The following is a 22263-nucleotide window of genomic DNA, read 5'->3' on the forward strand; positions in this document are numbered from 1 at the left end:
GCACTCACAGGCTCAGTGTATAGGACATGAGAGTCAGGCAGGTGCAGGGCTTCAATTTAGACTACCCTGTAGCTCTGAAAGCTCAGGAGGGATGCCAAAACATGGAATGGCCGCAGCACAATTTGGAAAGTGGGCAGAACCTTGGGAAAGAATCTGAGAAGATGCACCAGCAGTTTGTGTCCTATACAGGTTAGTCCAAGTAAGACAAAAGGATAATTTGGCCTAGAGTTGTGATGGTGGGGATGGAGAAAAGTAACAGATTTAGGATACATTTTGAGGATAGAACCAACAGCACTCTCTAATGAACTGGATTGAGGGGTCAGGGAAAGAGAGGATTCATGGATGACCCCTATGTGTTTTACTTGAGTAACTGGATGGGACATGATATCATGTCTGAGATATGGAGTATGGGGGAGGAATAGATTTGGCAGGGAGAAGGTCAATATTTAGTGCAATGCTGTCCAACAATTTTGGTAAAAACATTTTGTGTTTGTTGTTTATTCTTTAAGACTGAAGCATTAAACTTAATAACCACATCCCATGACAGTTCCATTCCAAAACTCAGCCAAAGGCCAGCCCTACACATAGATAAAACCAGTTACCACTTGCAAGATAGAGCTCACAATACATGGAACAGCCTGCCCCAAGATCTCTCCCACCTATTGGTCAGCTGCCCATAATCTGTGTTCTGATTATCTATTGCTATATAACAAACCACCCCAACCTTGGTGGCTTAATACAACAACATTCATACTGGTCACAACAATGGACAAGCTTTGGCAAGGTGGGTTGATCTTTGCTTCATGTGGTATCAGCTAGGGTAGCTCAACTGGGAGCTGGAGGATCTACGTCCAAGATGGCTCACTCACATTGACTGGCATGTTGGTGCTGGCTGTCAACTGAGAGCTTAGCCAGAGCTGAGGGCCAGGAGCCCCAGTTCATCTCCACAGATGCCTCTCCATGGGCTGTTTGGCCTTCCTCACAGCATGTGACTGGATTCCAAGAATAAACACCCCTAGAGACAGGAAGAAGAAGCTGCCAGTTTCTTGGGGCATAGGCCCAGAAACTGGCACAGTGCCACTTCTGTCATATTCTATTAGCCAAGCATTCACAGAACCCAGATTCAAGGGGAGGGGACTAGATAGCACCACTCAATCAGAGAAGTATAAAAAATGTGAGAGCCATGTTTTAAAATGGCAGAGCTTAGGGGCACCTAGGTGGCTCAGTCAGTTAAGTGTCTGCCTTTGGCTCAGGTCATGATCTCAGTGTCCTGGGATTGAGCCCCACGTCAGGCTTGCTGCTCAGCAGGGAGTCTGCTTATATCCCTCTCCCTCTGCCGCTCCCCCTGCTCACACTCTCCCTCTCTATCTCAAATAAATAAATAAAATCTTTAAAAATAAATAAATAAAAATAAAATGGCATAGCTCAGAACTCATAACCTGTCACTAGTTAATGGTGCCTTTGGTTTCATTGTAGTGGAAGAGGGGGCACTTAAACCATTGAGTGTCTGCTTATATGATTTTGCCAGATGAATTCTCGACACCCCTCAGGTCGCTGAGAGAATGGGAGTGAGGATAAAGAATATAGGGGTGCCTGGGTGGCTCAGTCTGTTAAGCATCTGCCTTCGGCTCAGGTCGTGATCCCAGCATCCTGGGATCGAGCCCCACATCAGGCTCCCTGCTCAGCAGGGAGACTGCTTCTTCCCCTGCCTGCTCTGCCTGGCTACCTGCCTGTCTGCCTACTTGTAATCTCTCTCTCTCTGTCAAATAAATAAATAAAATCTTTTAAAAAATCATCTTTCTTTAAAAAATAATAATATAATAATATAGACAACAATACAGCTACCACTTTTTGAGCACTCACCATGTGCCAGACATTTTTTTTAAAAGATTTTATTTATTTATTTGTCCAAGAGAGAGAGCAAGCACAAGCAGGGGGAGCGGCAGGCAGAGGGAGAAGCAGGCTCCCTGCTGAGCAAGGAGCCCGATGCGGGACTCGATCCCAGGACCCCGGGATCATGACCCGAGCTGAGGGCAGATGCTTCACCGACTGAGCCAGGCATCCGGTGCCAGACATTGTTCAGAGTGCTTTACATGCATCAGCTCATTGAGTCCTCCCAACAATCCCTATGAGATAACTTAATATTATCATTATTTTATAGATGAGGAAATTGAGACATAGAAGGGTTAAATGATTTGCCCAAAGTTATACAGCCAGGAAATAGTTGAGCTGGGATTCCAGACCAGATCTAACTCCAGAGCCCACACTCAGAACTATTATACCATATTGGAAAAAGTAGAGATGGGCTTGTCAAAGACAGAGGGGCTGCCAGGTCATGGCCCTAAGTAGGGCCCAGGGCTTCATCAAGCCTCCACTGGTAGCAGCCTTATCAGAAGAAATATGTGTTAAAAAAAAAATCAACATCAGAGCAATTGGGATTTTCCACCACACTAGATTCCTGGTATGAGAAAGCATGAAAAGAAACAAGTATTCATTGTTGAGTACCTTTTATTTGTCAGGCATTACACTAAGTGCTTTATGTGCATTAAATGCATATATTTCTCTGAGAAATCAAGGGGTAAGTATTGTTATTACTACCATTTTGCAGCTGAGGAAACAGAGAGATTATGTAACTTATTCAAGGTCACACAGGTGGTAAATGGCCATGCTGGGATTCTAGCTCAGATCTGACACCAAACCCATACTCTTAATCATCATATATGAAATCATGGGGTTCTGTCTATAGCGGTGGAATAACCCCAAGGTTGGGACTCCTGTTGTAGAACCCAGAGCAAAGGATCACTGAAAAAGTTAGGAGAAGAGGCAGAATACTCTGAGTCCATCTAGCCCATCGTATTGCTCTTAGCCAGGCAATACCTCTAGCTGGTTGCCTCCCTTTGCACCTACTTCCTTTTATCCAAGATCTCATTAATAGCCAAGAATATTGACTCTACAAGGCACAAGACAGTCTGAGCAAATCCATCTCCAATTATTCTCCTCTTTATTTCCACTTAATTAATAGGTAACTACTGAAGAGAGAATAAAATAAGTGACTTCCTGATGGCACTGAACAATGAAGTTCTTAGCTCTCTTCACAAGTCTACTTAATTGGAGATTAATAGAGATGGATCCTGGGGCACCTGGCTGGCTCAGTTGGAGGAGCATGAGACTCTTGATCTTGGGGTCATGAGTTCAAGCCCTATGTTGGGTGTAGAGATTACTAAAATCATCATCATCCTCAAGATGGATCCCTTCTCCATCTAATTCCCATTTTGCAACCAACTACCCCTTGTAGGCTTCTGACCCTCCCAAAATACTTATCTGGAAGCAAGTTTAAATCTTGGCTCAGTCAAATAAACATTTCCAAGCAATTAACCCATTGTTAATTATTAAATAACTAGTTGCCCAGAGAAGGGAGGAGGGGTGGTAACAGAAGGGGCTCTAGATTTCAGGATGCCAGTTGGGCCATTTAAATGCTTCTTGGAAGAATGCCCAAAAAGACTAGGTTCAAGCCTACCTAGCTTCCTCCCCTGCAGATTTCTAAATCTCGGTAGCCTTGTCCCTCAGCCTTCAGCTCTAACTCCTCTCTAGTTTGGGGCAATGCAAAGTCTCTAATCTGGAGAGCTTACAGACCTAGAAGCTCATCACACTGAGGCCAGTAATGGAGTCCTAACTTTGGATCGCCACCTCACTAACACTTTGGGCATTACCCATCCAGCTTGACCTGGAGTTCAATATGCTTTTACTCAGATGCTTCCCTCCAAAATGGCCCTTCTACCCAGCTTGCCCAAGCTTTCACTGGCCAGACCTAGACATCATTCCATGAGCTACTTGTGCTAGAGGCACCTCCTGGAGGAGTTCCCAGCAACTCTGTCATTCCCAATCCTAGTTATCATAGGAGCTCAGGGAGGAAGCTACCACTTTCTGGCTGATGGCTTCAGCCTATTATGTGGTTGGCAAAATTTGGCCCTGTAGACACAAAGCCCCACCCTTCCAGAAACAGCCCCAGAGGTATTGTCTGCACACAGTACTTCCATAGGAGCATCTCCTCACTGCTGGCAGGGACTCAGATGACCTAGACCTTGCCTTTGAAAATCTAAGGCACCCAGGTAGGGAAACAGGCAGAACAGCTATCCTTTATTTCCTATGTTGGTACCTGCTAAAGGTCTGGCTCTAGGTCTGCACCTGGAGCTCTGAAGAGCAGTAGGTTTCATCTTGGCTGACTTCTGTCCACACAGCCTGTGGCCTGTAGCAACAGCAGCAGCACTGCCCACCCTAACTGGACTCATGAGGTCTGATATTTCCATGTCTTCCTCTTGGGTAAACTCTCAAGACTGGATGTTCAGCCATCGTTTCCCAAGGGGCTAAAACTGTACCATTGGCCTGGATCTCCTCAAAGCAAGTTACTCTTTCTCAGAGACAGAAAAAAATCCCAGAAAATTCTAGTTTTGCCCCAGTTTTACCCTACTGCTCAAGGCCTAAATAAGTGATGGTGAAGGGACAAGTATCCACACTCCCTCATCTTCAGCCTGCTGGATGATCTTGAGGGATGGAGTACATATTTGGAATGGAGAAGTTCCAGTGGGTTTAAGAATACTCATAACTTTGTCCACACATATACCCAAAGGACAGCCTTTCAAATACAACTCAGCCAATTGTGAGGCTGCTTTATAGCTGACATGGCCAGCCTGGCTGCCTCATTGACCTACGTCCTGTAAAAGAGAAGTTTCACCTACACTCTCACCATAGACAAGGCATTCGGGACTCTGAAGGTCCTTTGCAAAACCTGGAGGGTAGGAGGAAGGCAGTGGTCGTTTGTCCTGGGCCCTAAGCAAAAGGGTCCTCAAATATGGGTACTGTACAGAGATAAATATAAGTAAGGGAGTTGGGTGAGGCCTCATCACACAGATTGATGCTGATTAAAATCCTACAAGCCCTGGTACTAATCAAACCCGAGAGCAGATAAAAGGGTGAAGAACCTCAAGATCTGAAAGTTCTGGGGCCTTAATTCAGTAACAACAACAAGGACAACTGATTATTATTGTTTGCTGTGTGTAAAGCACGTTATACGTATTATCTCACTTAGGCTTCACAGCTATCCTTGAGATAAGTAGTAGAACTGGATTGCCTAAGAGTAGGGGACTCCAAGAGTGGAGGAGAGGAGAGGACTGAGGGAAAAAGAGGGAAGGGCTAGGTCTCCTGAGCCTGGGTACACAAAGGAGCAAGAGGCAGGTTCTGAGAGTATCTGGGATCTGTGCCCCACTCAACACCTGGAGGTGGTAGTAGTAGCCCCCAGGCTCAGTTGTCCTCTGATCTTAACTCTTACCCACATTCTTTCTGCCTGTAGCTGCTTCTATCAGAGCTAATCCTTTCTAGACTCCATCTGCTCTTGCCTCTGCAGGGACTTGGGTCTTTCAGTTGTCTCCTCTGGGTAACATTTCATCCTCACTTTTGGTCTTTTAGGAACTTCCTTCATCTGATAGAACTTTTTGAAAATATTTGTGGACAAAACTATGGCAGTAGTGAAAGCATCAATGCTTACCAGGAGTTCTGGGAGGGGGGTTAAGAGATGAACAGGTGGAGCACAGGGCATTTCTAGGGCAGTGAAAATATTCTGTATGATACTATAATGGTGTACACATGAAATATACATTTTTCAAAATGCATAGAGCTATACAACACAGAGTAAGCCCTAATGTAAACTATGGACTTTAGTAATAATATGTATCAATATTGGTTTCTCAGTTGTTACAAATGTACCCAACTAATGCAATATGTTAATAGGTGAAACTGTGAAAGAGGGGAAGAAGAGATATATGGGAATTCCCTATACGTTTGGCTCAATTTTTCTGGAAACCCCAAATTACTCTAACAAATAAAGTCTATTTCAAAAACAAACAAAATTATCAACATGGATGGGACTGGAGGAGATTATGCTAAGTGAAATAAGTCAAGCAGAGAAAGTCAATTATCATATGGTTTCACTTATTTGTGGAACATAAGGAATAACATGGAGGACATTAGGAGAAGGAAGGGAAAAATGGGGGGGGGGAATTGGAGGGAGAGATGAACCATGAGAGACTATGGACCTGAGAAACAAACAGGGTTTTAGAGGGGAGGGGGGAGGGGGGATTGGTTAGCCCGGTGATGGGTATTAAGGAGGGCACGTACTGCATGGAGCACTGGGTGTTATACGAAAACAATGGATCATGGAACACTACATCAAAAATTAATGATGTAATGTATGGTGATTAACATAATAAAATTTAAAAAACAAACAAACAAAAAAACCCAAAATTACTTATGCTCATTGCATTCCCCATTAAAAGGATCCATGGCTCCCTGGAGAAATGGCTGATTCCAGGTGTAGGGTAGGGAATTCAAGATGAGCCTCAGGCATGTTGTCATACCAAAAAGCAAGGACACTATCAAAGACTACTGAGGATACATCAAGACTCAGGAGCTGACTTAAAGGGGCTTCTCCTGGCCAAAGGTTATCAAATTGAGCATTTAAAAAATGACTACGGTTGACTGAAACACATCAAATACATAAAATTGTATACGTTCATTAGGACTCTCAAGAAAAAAACTCATTGATCATCATTGGAAGTTTCTAGAGCAACAACTCATTACATTAAAAATTAACAAAGGTAAAGAATTAAGCACTGATTCTTCATTTCCTGGTCAAACAGTACTTCAGGGTCACTAAAAAGATTGATAAGAAAAGTTCTTCATTACGGAGAATTCCACTAATTGATGCAAAAGGAACGAGAGGATTATAAAATCACCACTTTGCAACTCCTAATGAACGAATGGATTTAGGCAAAAAGCATCAATGAATGCTAAACCTATTAGCTAAAAGTTTAACAAGGAATAGGCCAACCCCATCTCACCGCAAAATAAATCTCATCACTAAAAGTGAGACAACCAGATATGATGTGCCTTCTGATTGATGCAATAGAATGCACACAGCACCACTTACAAAGCATTTTTGCCAAAAGCAGTGAACCTGAAACAAATAAATCTTCTAGTCTAGATCTAAACACCAGTATAGGAAATAAAAGAGATAGGGGAACAAGTTAAATGGTACCAGAAGGAGGTAATCAGCCAAACACAGAAAGTGGGGCACTTTGAGAAACAAATGGCCAAAAATTTCTCCAATAGCATGGTGTCTTACTCAGTTCAGGCTGCTCTAACAGAATATAATAGAATGGGTGGCTTATAGACAACAGGAACTTATTTCTCACAGCTCTAGAGGCTGGAAGTCCAAGATCAAGGGATCAGCACGATTGGGTTCTTGGTGAAGGCCTGCCCCCTAGTTGCAGACAGCCAACTTCTTGCAGCCAACTTCTTGCAGTGTCCTCACATAGTGGAAGGGCGAGAGAGCTCTTTGAGGTCCCTTTTATAAGGGTACCAATCCCATTCATGAGGGCTCCAACCTCATGACCTACTCACCTCCCAAAGGCCCCACCTCCTCTACCATCACACGGGGGGCTAGGATTTCAACATATGAATTTTGTGGGGGGGGGGACACAAACATTCAGGCCATTATACATGGGAAGAAAAGGAAGAGGGGAAACTGTTGTAGAATAAAAAAGACTTAAGAAGCATGGCCATAAAATGAATTGTGTGGCTCTTGTTTGGAACTTGACTCAAAATAACCAATTTTTGAGAAAACCAGGGAAATCTGAATATGGGCTGGGTATTAGATCATATTAATACACTATTGTTCATTTTGTTAGAAGTGATAACGTCATTGTAGTTATATTTTAAAAGTCCTTATTCGTTTTTAAAAAGTTATTTAAATTACATATGTATATGTGTGCATACATATGCACACACTTACACACACATACACTACTTATGTGTGTGTACCCATATAAATACATAAAAAACTTTTTAAAAAGACAATGATTCTGAGAGTGGAAAGGTTAGGTATTGGTTGAAGAGCAACTCTTTTTTTTTTTTCTTAGCTTGGTTACTAGAGCACATGAATGGTATAGCAGCAAAGAAAGACACAGAAGCAACCCAAGACTTTGGTATTAGGTTAAAGGAAATGGGTGACACAAAGCACTGTGCTCACAAATCCACTGACTGGAAAACCCCCATGAAAATAGCTGGTCACTAAGGCAGACAGAGACTTAAAAGTCTTGTTGTACAGTCTGGAAGTCAATAGAGCTTCCAATCCAAAAGCTTTCTTTCCAGAATCTGGTAAGGGCAATTATCCAGGATTTCAAAATAGATTTGAGCTTCCTGAGGGCAGCCATAGTGTACTTCAGAAAGCTGGTGAAGCATACGTGGTGGTCTTATTTAAAGAGTTTAACCTGTGGGTCATCTGTGATAGGAGAGTCTCTATCATGCCCTAACATGCCCTATTAGCCTGCTCAATATAGTGAGAAAGAGCTTAGTCAAGGCAATTTTTTTATGGTGTTAAATAGTAAATGATGCAAATATTTTGTTTTTAACTTGTGCTTTTCTGGCAAGAAAATGTTTATATGCTGCATTTGAGCTTAAGTCACCCCATCATTCACACAAGATGAATGAAAAGTGCACAGATTCAGTGAAGTGAGCACTGTCGTTCAAGAGTTGCACACTGCTCATCTACAAAATCAATGAGGATAGTTCTTGCTCCTCGTGATGCCTGTTTCTGTACATTCATGAGTTGTTGGGTTGCAATTACAATACTAGAATTGATGAAATGTGAAATGTGTGGAGGGCTGTTTTGCAATTATATTGCTTATGGCTTGATACGAGTACTTCATAATTGAGGTTGCTAAAAAAAAATGAACCTACACCTGAGTTAGCATCTAGATCCAACTATGAATTTACAGGAAATATAGAAGACAGAGGAATATGTTAAACAATACCATGGGAAAGCTTTCAGCAGAATCTGGGCTGTGGAAAACTCTACTGGACAAAGAACCCAGTTTCTTCAACAGATAAATTGCAAAGAATAAAAGGATATGAAAGGTCCGTCTCTCTCTCTCTCTCTCTGACAAATAAATAAAATCTTTAAAAAAAGGAGGGGGGGATGGCTGGGTGGCTCAGTCGGTTAAGCATCGGCCTTTGGCTCAGGTCATGATCCCAGGGTCCTGGGATCAAGTCCTGCATCGGGCTCCTTGCTTGGCGGGGTGCCTGCTTCTCCCCCTGCCTGCCGCTCCCCCTGCTTGTGCTCTGTCTCTCTCTCTCTGACAAATAAATAAATAAAATCTTTTTTTAAAAAAGATATGAAAGGAACCTATAAATTAAAAGAATACAAGAGACATATCAACCAATTACCATGTATGGACCTTATTTGCATTGAAAAAAGCAAACAGAGGGCGCCTGGGTGGCTCAGTCGTTAAGCGTCTGCCTTCGGCTCAGGTCATGGTCCCAGGGTCCTGGGATCGAGCCCCACATCGGGCTCCCTGCTCTGCGGAAGCCTGCTTCTCCCTCTCCCACTCCCCCTGCTTGTGTTCCTGCTCTCGCTATGTCTCTCTCTGTCAAAAAAATAAATAAAAAATCTTTAAAAAAAAAAAAAAAAAAAAAAGAAAAAAGCAAACAGAAAAAAATATGACATTTATGAGATAACTGGAAATTTATACGTGAATGAATATTTGATTATATTAAAGACTAATTTAGATATATAGGTTTCCCTGCTACCCAAAAGTAGAGTGTTGAACAAAACTATGAACAATAAGAAAACAAACAATCCAATTTTTAAATGGCCAAAAGACATGAACAGACATTTCACCAGAGAATATACAGATGGTTTATTACTTTTCCAGAGCTGCCATAACAAAGCAACACAAACTTGGTGGCTTAAATAACAGAAATTTATTCTCTCATAATTTTTGAGGCTAGGAGTACAAAAATCAAGATGTCTGCCGGTCCATGCTCTCTCAGAAGGCTCTAGGGAAGGATCCTTCCTTGCCTCTTCCGAGCTTCTGGTGGTTGCTAGCAATCCTTGGCTCACCTTGGCTTGTGGCAGCATAACTCCAATCTCTGCCTCCATCTTTACATGATTGTCTTCCCTCTGTGTATGTACAATAGTCCCCCCTTATCCGAGGTTTTGCTTTCCACGGTTTCAGTTACCCCCGGTCAACCACAATCCAGAAGCAGATGATCCTCCTTCTGACACAGTGTCAAAAAGTCAGTAGTAACCTAACGCTATGTCACAAGCCTACATCATTCCCCTCACTTCGTCTCATCACATAGGCATTTTATCATCTCACATCCTCACAAGAAGAAGGGTGAGTACAGGATAGTAAGGTATTTTGAGAGACAGAACACATTCACATAACTTTTTTTACAGTATACTGTTATAATTGCTCTATTTTATTATTGTTGTTGTTAATCTCTTACTGAGCCTAATTTATAAATTAAACTTTATCACAGGTATGTATGTATAGGAAAAATATAGCATATATGAGGGTTTTGTACTATCCATGGTTTCAGGCATCCCCAGGGGTCTTGGAACATATCCCCCACAGATAAGGGCAGACTACTGTATGTGTCCAAATTTCTCCCTTCTTATAAAGGCATCAGTCATTAGATAAGGGCCTACCCTAATCCAGTATGTCCTTATCCTAACTTGATTACATCTGCAAAGACCCTATTTCCAAGTAAGGTCACATTCACAGGTTCCAGGTGAACAAGAATTCAGAGGGGACACTATTCAACCCAGTACAGATGGCAAATAAGCACATCAAAGATGTTCAACAGGGGCGCCTGGGTGGCTCAGTCGGTTAAGCATCTGCCCTCAGCTCAGATCATGATCCCAGGGTCCTGGGATCAAGACCTATATTGGGCTCCTTGCTCAGAGGGTAGCCTGCTTCTCCCTCTGCCTGCTGCTCCCCCTGCTTGTGCTCTCTCACTCTTGCTCTCTCTCTCTCTGACAAATCAATCAATCAATCAATCAATCTTTTTAAAAAAAGATGCTCAACATAATTAGTTATTAAAGAAATACAAATTAAAACCACATGCCTATTAAAATGGCTACAATAAAAATAATAATAAACTCTGACAATATCAAGTGCTTATAAGGACAACAATTTCTTTTAAAGTTAAATACCAAAAAAAAAAATAATAATAAAGTTAAATACCTTCCATGTGACCCAGAAATTCCACTTTTAGATATTTTTTTTAAGTAAGCTCTATGCCCAATGTGGGGCATGAACTCACAACCCCGATGTCAATAATCGCATGCTCTACCAACTGAGCCAGCCAGGGGGCCCCCCACTTCTAGATATTTACCAAAAAGAAATTAAAATTCATGTTCCCACAAAAACCTATACACAAATGTTCATATCAGCTTTATTCATAATAGTCAAATTTGGTAATAACCCCAAAGTCCTTCAATGGATGAATGGACAAACTGTGGTACACCCATACCATGTGACTGCTTACTAAAAAGGGGCATAAGGGAACATTTTGGGGGGATGCAAATGTTCTATACCTTGATCACAGTGATGGTTATACAAACTGTATTAGCTTTTCAAAACTTAATAGATGCTTACAGTAAAAGAAGGTAAATTATATCTCAATAAACCTATTTTAAAAAGAATAGAACTGAAGGGCACCTGGGTGGCTCAGTCGGTTAAGCATCCGACTCTTGATTTTGGCTCAGGTCATAATCTCAGGGTCCTGGGATCAAGCCCCGCGTCAGGCTCCACGCTCAGCGGGGAGTCTGCTTGAGGATTTTTTCTGTCTCCCTCTGCCCCACCCCGTCTCTCTCCCTCTCTCTCTCCCTTTCTCTCTAAAATAAAAATAAATAAATCTTTTTTAAAAAGAACAGAACTGAAGGATTATATACATACATATATACATACATATATATGTTGCTATAGACTGAATGTGTCCCCCCAAAATTCATAACTCATATCTTGAAACTGAATCTCCAATGTGATGGTATGTGGAGGTAGGGCCTCTGGGAGGTAATGAGGTCATGAAGGTGGAGCCCTCTCTTATAAGAGAGACCACAGAGAGTTCCCTTGCCCCTTCCGTCATGTGAAGCCACAAGGAGAAGACAGCCATCCATGAACCAGGAGGCGGGCTCTCACCAGACACAGAACCTACCAGCACCCTGACCTCAGGCTTCCCCAGCCTCCAGAATTGTAAAGAACAAATGTTTGTTGTTTAAGCCACCCACTCTATGGGATTTTTGTTATAGCAGCCCAAACAGATTAAGACAGAAGTACACAGGGAGTAGTGAGGATACAGATATAACAAGATTGGCCATGGGTTAGTAATTATTTAAACTGAGTGATGGGAACAAAAGGGTTCTTTATACTGTTCTGTCTACTTTTATATCATAATAAAAATCTAAAATATATCTACCAAAAAGGGAGTGGGGGGGGGGGGAGTCTGAGGAATCTGGCCATACACGTTTGTGATAGAATACAGGCTTTTCCATAGGTGAGACTTATAGTTTCCTTAGATGATTAGATAGACAGATAATAGATAAAATATTTTTAAGCAAAGGAAACCAGTAGCTACAGAATACATTACATGTGTCTGTAAGAGCTGTTTTTAATATATGTAGAGTAGCATTTTTAAGTTAAGTGTTTTTTGGTTTATAAAATATAATTATGCTCAGACTACACCTCAGAACAATTAAATTAGAATCCTTGGGGTTTGGGCCTGGACATGGGCATATTTTTAAAGCTTTTCAAGTGATTCTAATACATAGCCAGGGTTGACAACCATTGCTTTGGGAGAAGAGTGATAAGAAATTCAAGCCTCACACTTTAATGTGAGCACCACTCAAGTACACTCGTTCCTTGAAGCAAGTTTCACCACCCTCATCACTCACCTAGCACAGCAACTTCATTCACACTCTGCCCTGTCCTTATCCACACAGAAGACTCCCTCTCCTTAGAGTCCCCTGGGGACCTGATTCATAAACCACCTTGTTTTCTTTCATGTGTTTCCTTCTCTCCAGGATGCTGTAGACATGAAGGTATCTAAGCAACTCTGTGTGAGTGTGAATGTGTATGTGAGTGTGTACGTGTGTGTTTCACAGATTGAAAGGTCACAGAGTATGGGTTTCTCAGGGACATGGAAAAGCGTCACAGAGAACAGGTCACGGAATCAATTCTAGAAGTGGTAGCAGAGTAAATCAATAAGCAGAAATGAAGTATAATTGGGTTAATGTCACGCTGCTAGCTTTTATAATTGGGGCTGCTTTGGAGACAGAACGGAGAAAAATATACCTAAGAGACTGGCCTGCTAGCATCTCTTTGGGAAGATTCCTCTCCCTTTCTCTCTCTCTTTCTCTCACTCTCTCACTCTCTCACCTTCTCTCTCCCTTAAACATTAAATAAAAAGGTTTTCTTAAACTTAGGCCCATGGATTTCAGAGTCTATCCCTAAAATTTTATGCAAAATTCTCTGTGTATGTGCATCTTTCTGAAGAGAAGCCTCATAACTTCCATCAGATTCTCAAAGAATATCAACCATCACTGCCTTAAACAAAGGTGCACACACACACGCACACGCGCGCACACACACACACACACACACACACACACTGTCTTTAGGGATGCTTTCATTTTTATAAAAAGATTTTATTTATTTATTTGAGAGAGAGCAGGCACAAATGGGGGGGCAGAGGGAGAGGAAGAAGCAGGCTTCCCGCTGAGCAGAGAGCCCAGGGAGGGGTGGGGTGTCGATCCCAGGACCCTGAGATCACGACCTGAGCCGAAGGCAGACGCTTAATGGACTGAGACCCCAGGCACCCGGGATGCTTTCAGTTTTTGATCCCATCCTGGCAGGCACCATAGCTGTTTCTACACATGAAAATAGTTGACTTGATCCCACCACTGCTTCTTTTCATTTTTTTGGCACTTACTTTTGAAATCTGCCCTTTCCTGATGTTCATTTCTCTGGCTATCTGCCCTTGCACTGCATGCTCATGATTATATTAAGTTATAAGCCATTTTCGGCCATGGGGATTCCCACACCTACTCATCCTGGACTCTACCTCCACTTCATCTTACTCAGGTTGTCCCACTCCCAGCTTCCTGCTGCCGGGCCTTCCAAGTATAACCTACTCACAAATGACTGCTGCTGAAAGCCTCAGATCTCTGTCCCCAATCATTCTTGGCCTACCTCCTCAACTGGACATTAAGAGTTGATCGGCACAGAATGATGAGCAGACCAGTCTAATTGGGGAAAAAATGGTCCAAGTAGGGAAGCAGCAAGAGATGAAATGGAGTTGGATTAAACTAAGATCAGGTTGCAAAGGTCCTTGACATAAGACTGACAAGGTGGATAGCCCTCTCCCATGGGAAAGTGGGGAAGCACTGGAGATTTTAAAACTGGGAAAGTGACATGATTACAATGATGCTTTAGGCAGCATTTCTGACAAAAGTGTGTATGTAATATTAATTGATATTACATGACAAAGAAGTCCTGTGGTCAATTAAGTTGGCTTAAAGAAACTTAAAAAGATGTTTCTTTATTGCAGGACTTCTCAGATCCTTTAACATACTAACTAGGTACCCTGTGAATCTTTAGGAGGGATCTGAATGTTCCCTGGTTCCTCAACTTGCATTGGCACAAAATCCTCTCTTGAACAGGAAGCATGTATCAGGGCTAACGTTTCCCAAAGCACAATCTGGGAAACACGACTTTAGGAAGATCAATCTGGCAATGGTGTACAAGAGAGGCTGAAATGAGATGGAAGTGGGCTGGGAGACTGTTGGCGGCCAAGCAGCCCTGGTGGTACAGCAACCCACACTACCACCTTGGCAGTGAGAATGAAGCAGAACAGGCAATTCAAGAGATTTCGTGAAGAAGAGGGGAGACCGAGGTTAAGCCTCTGGTGGGAGGCAGAAACTGTGTCTTACTCTTCTTTTATCTCCTACAAGATAGCATTTCACAGACAGCTCTGCAAATGAGAGAAATATACATACTTGCTGACCATTACTATATTTCCAGCACCAGGGATTTGATAAAATTATTTTTTCTGTTCCGCTTTAAAAGTAGTTTACCTGATATATATATATATATATATATATATATATGGCACAATTTGCAAAACTAGCTCACTGTTCATCTCACTGTTCATCACAACTGAAGAGGGGACTGGGGGCTATCTAAACAGTTTCTTTCTATCCACTTAAAAGGCAGATTGCGTATTTTGGTGAAAGCACGGGACTGAGGGCTTTTGTATGAAAGAAAAGAGAGAAAGAATAGAAAGGAGGAAGATAGAGAGGGAATGTTCTATTTCAGGAATGTTTTGATTTGTTACTCAGCCCCCTCCAACCAAAAAAAAAAAACACTTTCAAAGATATCCTTTGGCCAATGGTTACATAAAAAACACTCAACATTAACAGTTAACAAATTCACTAGCCACAGAAATCTGACAGGTAAAAAGTTCCAAAGCACAATTAGGGGGAAATTGGCTTGGTTAATCAGGGTTTGCAGAGTTAGTACCCATGGCTTTAAAATCCTAATGTCACAGATCTCTCAAATGAAGTTAAGTCAGTTATAACAAGTGGTTCTCCCAAGACTTGGCATTAGCCTCACCAGTCTGGTCACACCGCCCCAGAAGCAGAGGCAGTTCCTGATAAAGGCAGAAGAAGCATGATTTTCTAAGAGGATTCAGACAGCCTTCAGGACACCATCCATGCCAACAGGATCAACATGGTAGCCTGACATTCTCCGGGAATAAGCGTAACCTCAATTCAGGCAGAGCTTGACTGGACCGGCACTGCCCAAAAGGGAAATATCTATCTCCAGGGGTGCTGCTTTATTTATATAAATCTACAGACAGCAAAACCAGCATATCAGTCTGTGCCTCTTTTTCCTCATCTGTAAAATAGGGATGATAAAAGCACCCACTTCATAAGATTGAGGCAAAGATTTAATGAATTCATACATGTAAAATGCTAAGTACAGTGCTTGCCAAAGGTAAATGCCCGCTGTTGTTTTTATCATTATCATTATTATTATTATTATTAATTAATACATTATCAAAGCCTAACAACCTAAGAAGATACAACTATATAGTGGTTGGCAGAGGGAAGATTTTCTTCTAGGAGCATGCCCTATTTCCCTCAGTCAAATCTATAAAACTTTCTTATGTGCACCCTCAAAGCTCATTTCCTCTATGGAAACCTGAGCATAAAATCCTGAGTATGCTCCTTCAAATATCCCCAGAAACCAATACAGACTGAAGCACTCACGTTTCCATAAAGTAATAGGGTAAGGCAGCAATGAGATAAGACTGGGGGGAAATTCTCCCAAGAATAAGAACCAAGTCTTTTCCACCTTTCAATCAATCCCCAGTCTAGTGCAGGGCCTGGCCCAGAGTAGACTGCTCCGTGAAATTTCACTGAATTACACAAGAAGAGAAGGAAGAAGAGATTCTCAACCTTCCTTGGCAGATGCCACAACCCTAGGCAGTAGAGGAACTGAGAGAGATGCTGTCCTCTACAGCATGAGTGGGGACACAGCAAGGTTTTCATTCCAGGGTCACTTTCTCTCGCATTAGATGCAAATTCATTACTCCCTCCAGACGGCCTCGGCCTTCCGTGTTGTCACAGTCGAGCCAGCAGCGTGTTGTGGCGAACACATAGCAGCACAAAAAAGTGCTTCCTTCCTGTCCAAGGTGACTCCCCAAAGCGGCCTGTCACGTTTGCCTTATCCTCTCGGCAGGGCCTTCACTCTTTAAAGAGTCAGGATATTTTTCTACTATCGAGGATTAACGTGCAGCAGAGATTGTGTCATATGACTAACGTGGAGAGAGATCTCAGCTCTCATAGCTCTTTTGAGGACAATCTATGATTCCTCAACCCTTCTGAATTCTCTATTACAATATCCTTTTATACTGGCTCCAATTAGGTGTGTGGTAGGCACATGTTTCTCCTGCATACTAATGTAAGAAAATCTCCTTCTCTTAGAATTGGTGACCAGCTGCCTGGTACTCTATGTTTATGCCTGGTATCTTTCCCTGACATACTGGTAGAGTGACACAAACTCATGGTTGCAGAGACTTGATGAGCCCAAGATCCCAACTGCATAGCCAGTCCAAGGGTGCAGATTTAAGAGATAATAATAAAAACTGGGACACCTGGGTGGCTCAGTCAGTTAAGCATCTGCCTTCGGCTCAGGTCATGACCCCAGGGTCCTGGGATTGAGCCCCACGTCGGGCTCCTTGTTCAGCGGGGAGCCTGCTTCTCCCTCTGCCTGCCGCTCCCCCTGCTTGTGTTCCCTCTCTCTCTCTGATAAATAAATAAAGAAAATCTTTAAAAAAAGATAATAATAAAAATAGTAAGAACAATGGTATGAAGCCAAATTTGGAGAAAGAGCCAGAGGTTAGGAATCGAGACTGTCAAAAGCAGTAAACTGGAATTTATACCACATACAAAAATTAACTCAAAATGGATCAAAGACCTAAATTTAAGAGCTAAAACTATAAAAACTCAAAGAAGAAAACATAGGGGCGAATCTTTGTGACCTTGGATTTGGGCATGGTTTCCTAATTATCACACCAAACACAGGCAACAAAAGAAAAAACTTGAAGTTTTTTCATTGAAATTTTTTAAATTGTGTGCATCGAGAGACATTATTCAGAGAGTAAAAAGACAACCCATAAAATAGGAGAAAATACTTGCAAATCACACATCTGATAAGGGTTTAATATCCAAAATATATAAAGAACTCCTACAACTCAACAACAAAAAGACAAACAACTCAATTTAAAAGGGGGCAAAGACATTTCACCAAAGAAGACACGCAAATGGTCAAAAAGCACGTGAAAAGATACTTCACATCATGAGACATTAGGGAAGTATGAAGCAAAAGCACAAAGATATGCCACTTTGTGGCACCTGGCTGGCTCAGTGGGAAGAGCATGTGACCCTTGATCTTGGAATTGTGAGTTTGAGTCCCACGTTGGGTACAGAGATTACTTAAATAAAATAAAAACTTCAAAAAAAAAAAGATATACCACTTCACTTCTCCTAAAATGGCTGTAATATTTTAAAAATCAGAAAATAACAAGTATTGGTGAGGATGTGTACCTGGAACCTCATGCATTGCTGACGGGGATGTTAAGATGATGCAGTCACTGTGAAAAACAGTTTGGAAGTTCCCCCAAAAAGTTAAAAATAGGGTTACTACGTGATCCAGCAATTCTACTTCTGGGTATATACCCAAAAGAACTGAAAGTAAGGACTCCAACAGGTATTTGTACACCAAAGTTCATAGCAGCATTACTCACAATAGCCAAAATGTAGAAACAACTCAGGTGTCCATCAACAGATGAGTGGATAAAAATATGTGGTACATCCACACAAGAGAATATTATTCTGCCTTAAAAAGGAATGAAATACTGACAGATGCTATAGCAGCATGGCCCTGGAAAATATGATGCTGAGCAAAATAAGCCGGGCACAAAGAACAAATGTTATAGGATTCCACTTATACGAAACAGCCTGAATAGGCAAATTCATAGAGACAGAAAATAAATTAGAGGTTACCAGGGAACTGGGGATGGGAAGGAGGGAAGAATGGGGAGTTACTGCTTCATGGGTACAGAGTTTCCGTTTGGGGTGATGTAAATTTCAGAAATGGAGGGTGGTGATGGTTGCACCATATGGTGAAGATAATTGATGCCAGTGAATTGTACACTTAACATGGTTAAAATGGCCAAGTTTACATCATATATATTTTAGCACAATAGAAAAAAGCAATTGCTTTATTTGTGTTAATGCTCATATTTGAAGTGAGAAGCCATAACAGAAGCAGAAGCAGCTCAAGGGCATCTTAACAGAAGGCCCAAGAGAATGGTGCCAGCAACTCCTATCTTGTTTCTGCACAAGGATGGTGGTAGTTCAATGTGCTCGTTCAACTTTTGCCTCATTCTCATCAGATGCTGTTTTGCTGAGCTGCAAGGTGGGATGCGTGATCCATGACTCTATACAAGAGATCTCTGGAGGCCCTGGAAAGTGAATGAGCTCAGCATTTGTGTTAGGCAGGAGGAGAGGATGTTCCAAGGACGGTGGGTGTAGCCAATGTGTTTGTTGCCCAGGGTTACAGTGGATGGAGCCAAGGAGCACATTCCAAATGCAGAGTCCTGAGGACGCCAAGATGCAAGTTGGTATAGAGCCCAAAACATAGATTCCCCAAGTCTGAGGGGTTAGCAGAAATGTAAAACCAACGTATGAAAGTAAAAACTGGAGAGATGCAGGGAAGCTAGCTAACACATGAAGGGAATTAGGATGAGCCTGAATTAATCCTGAGCTGTCTGCCTCAGATTTTTATAGGATTCTCATGCCTGATTTTGCATTTAAAGGTCTGAAAAGAACAGTAAGTTTAAGGTGTTTTGACATTCTAAACCAGTTATTAGATTCTTTTAAGAACATTCCCTTTTAAGGAGAAAACTTACCTGGGAAACTGACAGGAGCTGTTAGCAGAAGAAGGGAGAATCAGGGCATGTCAATCTTCTCTCCTCTGCAAATGATCTATAGAAATAGCAGCATCCCTCAGACATAATAAAAAGAACTTAGAGGACAATTTCTTGTAGGCACAGGGACTTCAGAAATGGAAGAGACAGTAATTATCTATTAGCCGACAACTGGACAGTAGGTATTGGAAATCAAAAACTACAGGAAGTAGATGCTCCTGGGGTGTTAGGACCTGCTCTGGAAGCCCCGCCTCCAGAGTCACCAAGCCCATGTGGTAGCTGTCCAGGTCTGGTTACTGTCCTAAAGGCTAAGAGTGATAGCGTAGAGAAAATGGGGACAGCGGGGTGGAGTTGAGGCAAAGAATGAGACAAAGCCTCCCTGCAGAGAGGCTGGGATGGCCACCCTTTTCAACCTGAGCTGTGCTCCTACAATTCGGGCCTATAAATTCAGTGCAGCGGCCATCAGACTGTGAGGCCCACTAGATCGCCTGTGGCCCACCTAGTAGAGATCTGGGCCCAGAAGAAATGAAACTGTCTTGGAGTGTGAAAAGGAAGGAGGCCAAGAAGGAACAGAAAAGGTGGGGGAAGCACTGATAAAAGAAAGTATGGAGGGGCACCCAACCCAACCTGCCTCTTCTTTTACAATTCTAAGGGCTGGGGTGCCTGCCAAAACCATGGAAGAGTCAGAGATTAAATATTTACCCAACAGTCAGGGTCTAAAATAGATTATAATGTGAAACCAGATGAATTATGAGAATTACTTGAGCAGTAGAAAACTAAAATATATTAAAGTCATCCATCAGGCCCTCCTATTGCTAGTAAATGATAATTGGCTGAATCCGTTTTCTGGGGTTGCCAGCCAAGGTTGCTCAGGCTCTTCTTCTGGCAGAAAGTAAAAGGAGCAGGCCCTGGGCAATCAGCCCTACAGGCAGGATTTAAAAGAGAGGTGCTTCCTTCCTGTGTATCAGGCAGAAAACAAGCAATAAACAGTGTGGTGGAGAGGGGCGGGGGAATGGTGGTGGGAGGGAGCAAATCAAAGTTAGAATAGGGAGTTCAAATATGTTATCAATCAAAGTGTCTAGACCTGAGGTTCCTGATCATTTTTGAGCCACAGACCCCTTTAACAGTTTGGTGAAACCTATGGATTTCTTTTGAGAGTAATATTTTTACATGTATAAAATAAAACACAATGGGGCGCCTGGGTGGCTCAGTTGGTTAAGCGACTGCCTTCGGCTCAGGTCATGATCCCGGAGTCCCGGGATCGAGTCCCACATCGGGCTCCCTGCTCAGCGGGGAGTCTGCTTCTCCCTCTAACCCTACCCCCTCTTGTGCTCTCTCTCTCACTCTCTCTCTCTCTCTCAAATAAATAAATAAAATCTTTAAAAAAAAAATAAAATAAAACACAATGGACTAAAAAGGAAACCAAATATAATGCTGTACAATTATATAATATTTTATATGATATAATAATATATGTGTTATTTTATTAACACATTAAATAATAAGATCTAGTATTGGGTATAATAGCTACCATAATTTCAAAGCAGTGATGAGCATAAGAGGTATTCTGAAATCTCTACAACTTCTGTCACTTTATTTAAAAACATTTCTACTAGCTTCAAAGCTGCAGGTATTGTGAATACTACTGTGGTTTGTTGCTTATACTCATGACAGAAGAAAATGTTAAATTTCAGTTAGAGGCTAGTGAAAACAAAGCTGTGTTTTCCCCATACAAATTTATTGACCCCTTGATTTTTTTTAAAGATTAATTTATTCATTTGAGAGAGAGAGCACGCACGCACACAAGCACGCGCACAGGGAGTGGGGTGGGCAGAGGGAGAGAGAAGCAGAGAAGCAGACTCCCCGCTGAGCGCAGAGCCCAATGCAGGGCTTGATCCCAGGACCCCAGATTATGACCTGAGCTAAAATCAAGAGTCGGGCGCTCAACTGACTGAGCCACCCAGGTGCCCTGACCCCTTGATTTTTTTAAATTGAGATATAATTGACAGATTTATCCATGGACTCTTTGGAAATTTGTGTACCTGGATTAAGAACCCCTGGTAGAAGTGAAAAACAGAAGCCAAAACAATAATCCAGGAAAGTTCCGAACAAAGAGTAACAGAGGAGCAAGCAGGAGATCTAAATGAATTCGGATGATTAAGGACAGATACTGTAGTGGCCATTTAAGTGTTCCCAGCATGCACTTGCTCGCCTGAACTGCACTCAGTTAAAGGGCCTGACAAGAGGTAGATGGGGTAAAAATGAAAACAGAGTGGCTACATGTTGATAACTATAGAAGTTGGGTAACAAGCACATCAGGTTCTTTATACTACTCCTTTACTTCTCTGTATATTTGAAATTGTTCATACTGAAGCGATTTAGAAATAATAAAGGATCTGACATGCTGTTTAATTATCAGAATTACTGGGGCACCTGGGTGGCTCAGTCGGTTAAGCATCTGCCTTCGGCTCAGGTCATGATCTCAGGGTCCTGCGATCAAGCCCTGTGTCAGGCTCCCTGCTCAGGGCGGAGTCTGCTTCTCCCTCTCCTTCTACCCCTTCCCCTGTTCATGCTCTCTCTCTCTCTCAAATAAATAAAATCTTTAAAAAATTATCAGAATTACTTAAATTCATTCACTTACCTATTCATTCATTCAACAAATACTTATTGTTGCCTCTGGCATAGCGTAGGGTATAGCAAGGTTGAAACCAGAGTCATGTAGGAGTCAGACCAGGAGAAAGAGTAAGGAGGAGTCAGTTCCCAGTCTTGGATGGAAGAAAGAGAATGGATGGTAAGACAAAGCCGGGGGCAGAGTACAGGTCCTGGGGGAGGACATTTTGATGGGAGTGAAGTTCTTGAAACAAAGAG

At 42.2% G+C, this 22263-nt stretch overlaps 1 long non-coding RNA gene across 1 annotated transcript in view; it reads right to left on the minus strand.

Moving 5' to 3' along the window:
* Positions 1 to 890: 890 nt before the first annotated feature.
* LOC118551515 (uncharacterized) overlaps positions 891 to 22263 on the minus strand; it is a 67190-nt gene continuing 45817 nt past the window's right edge. The window contains exon 8 of the long non-coding RNA XR_013444581.1: positions 891 to 1015. This is a non-coding gene — a long non-coding RNA (uncharacterized LOC118551515). The remainder of the gene's footprint in view (positions 1016 to 22263) is intronic.

The sequence above is a fragment of the Halichoerus grypus genome, chromosome X (genome assembly GCF_964656455.1).
Source record: "Halichoerus grypus chromosome X, mHalGry1.hap1.1, whole genome shotgun sequence".
Classification (NCBI taxonomy): Eukaryota; Metazoa; Chordata; class Mammalia; order Carnivora; family Phocidae; genus Halichoerus; species Halichoerus grypus.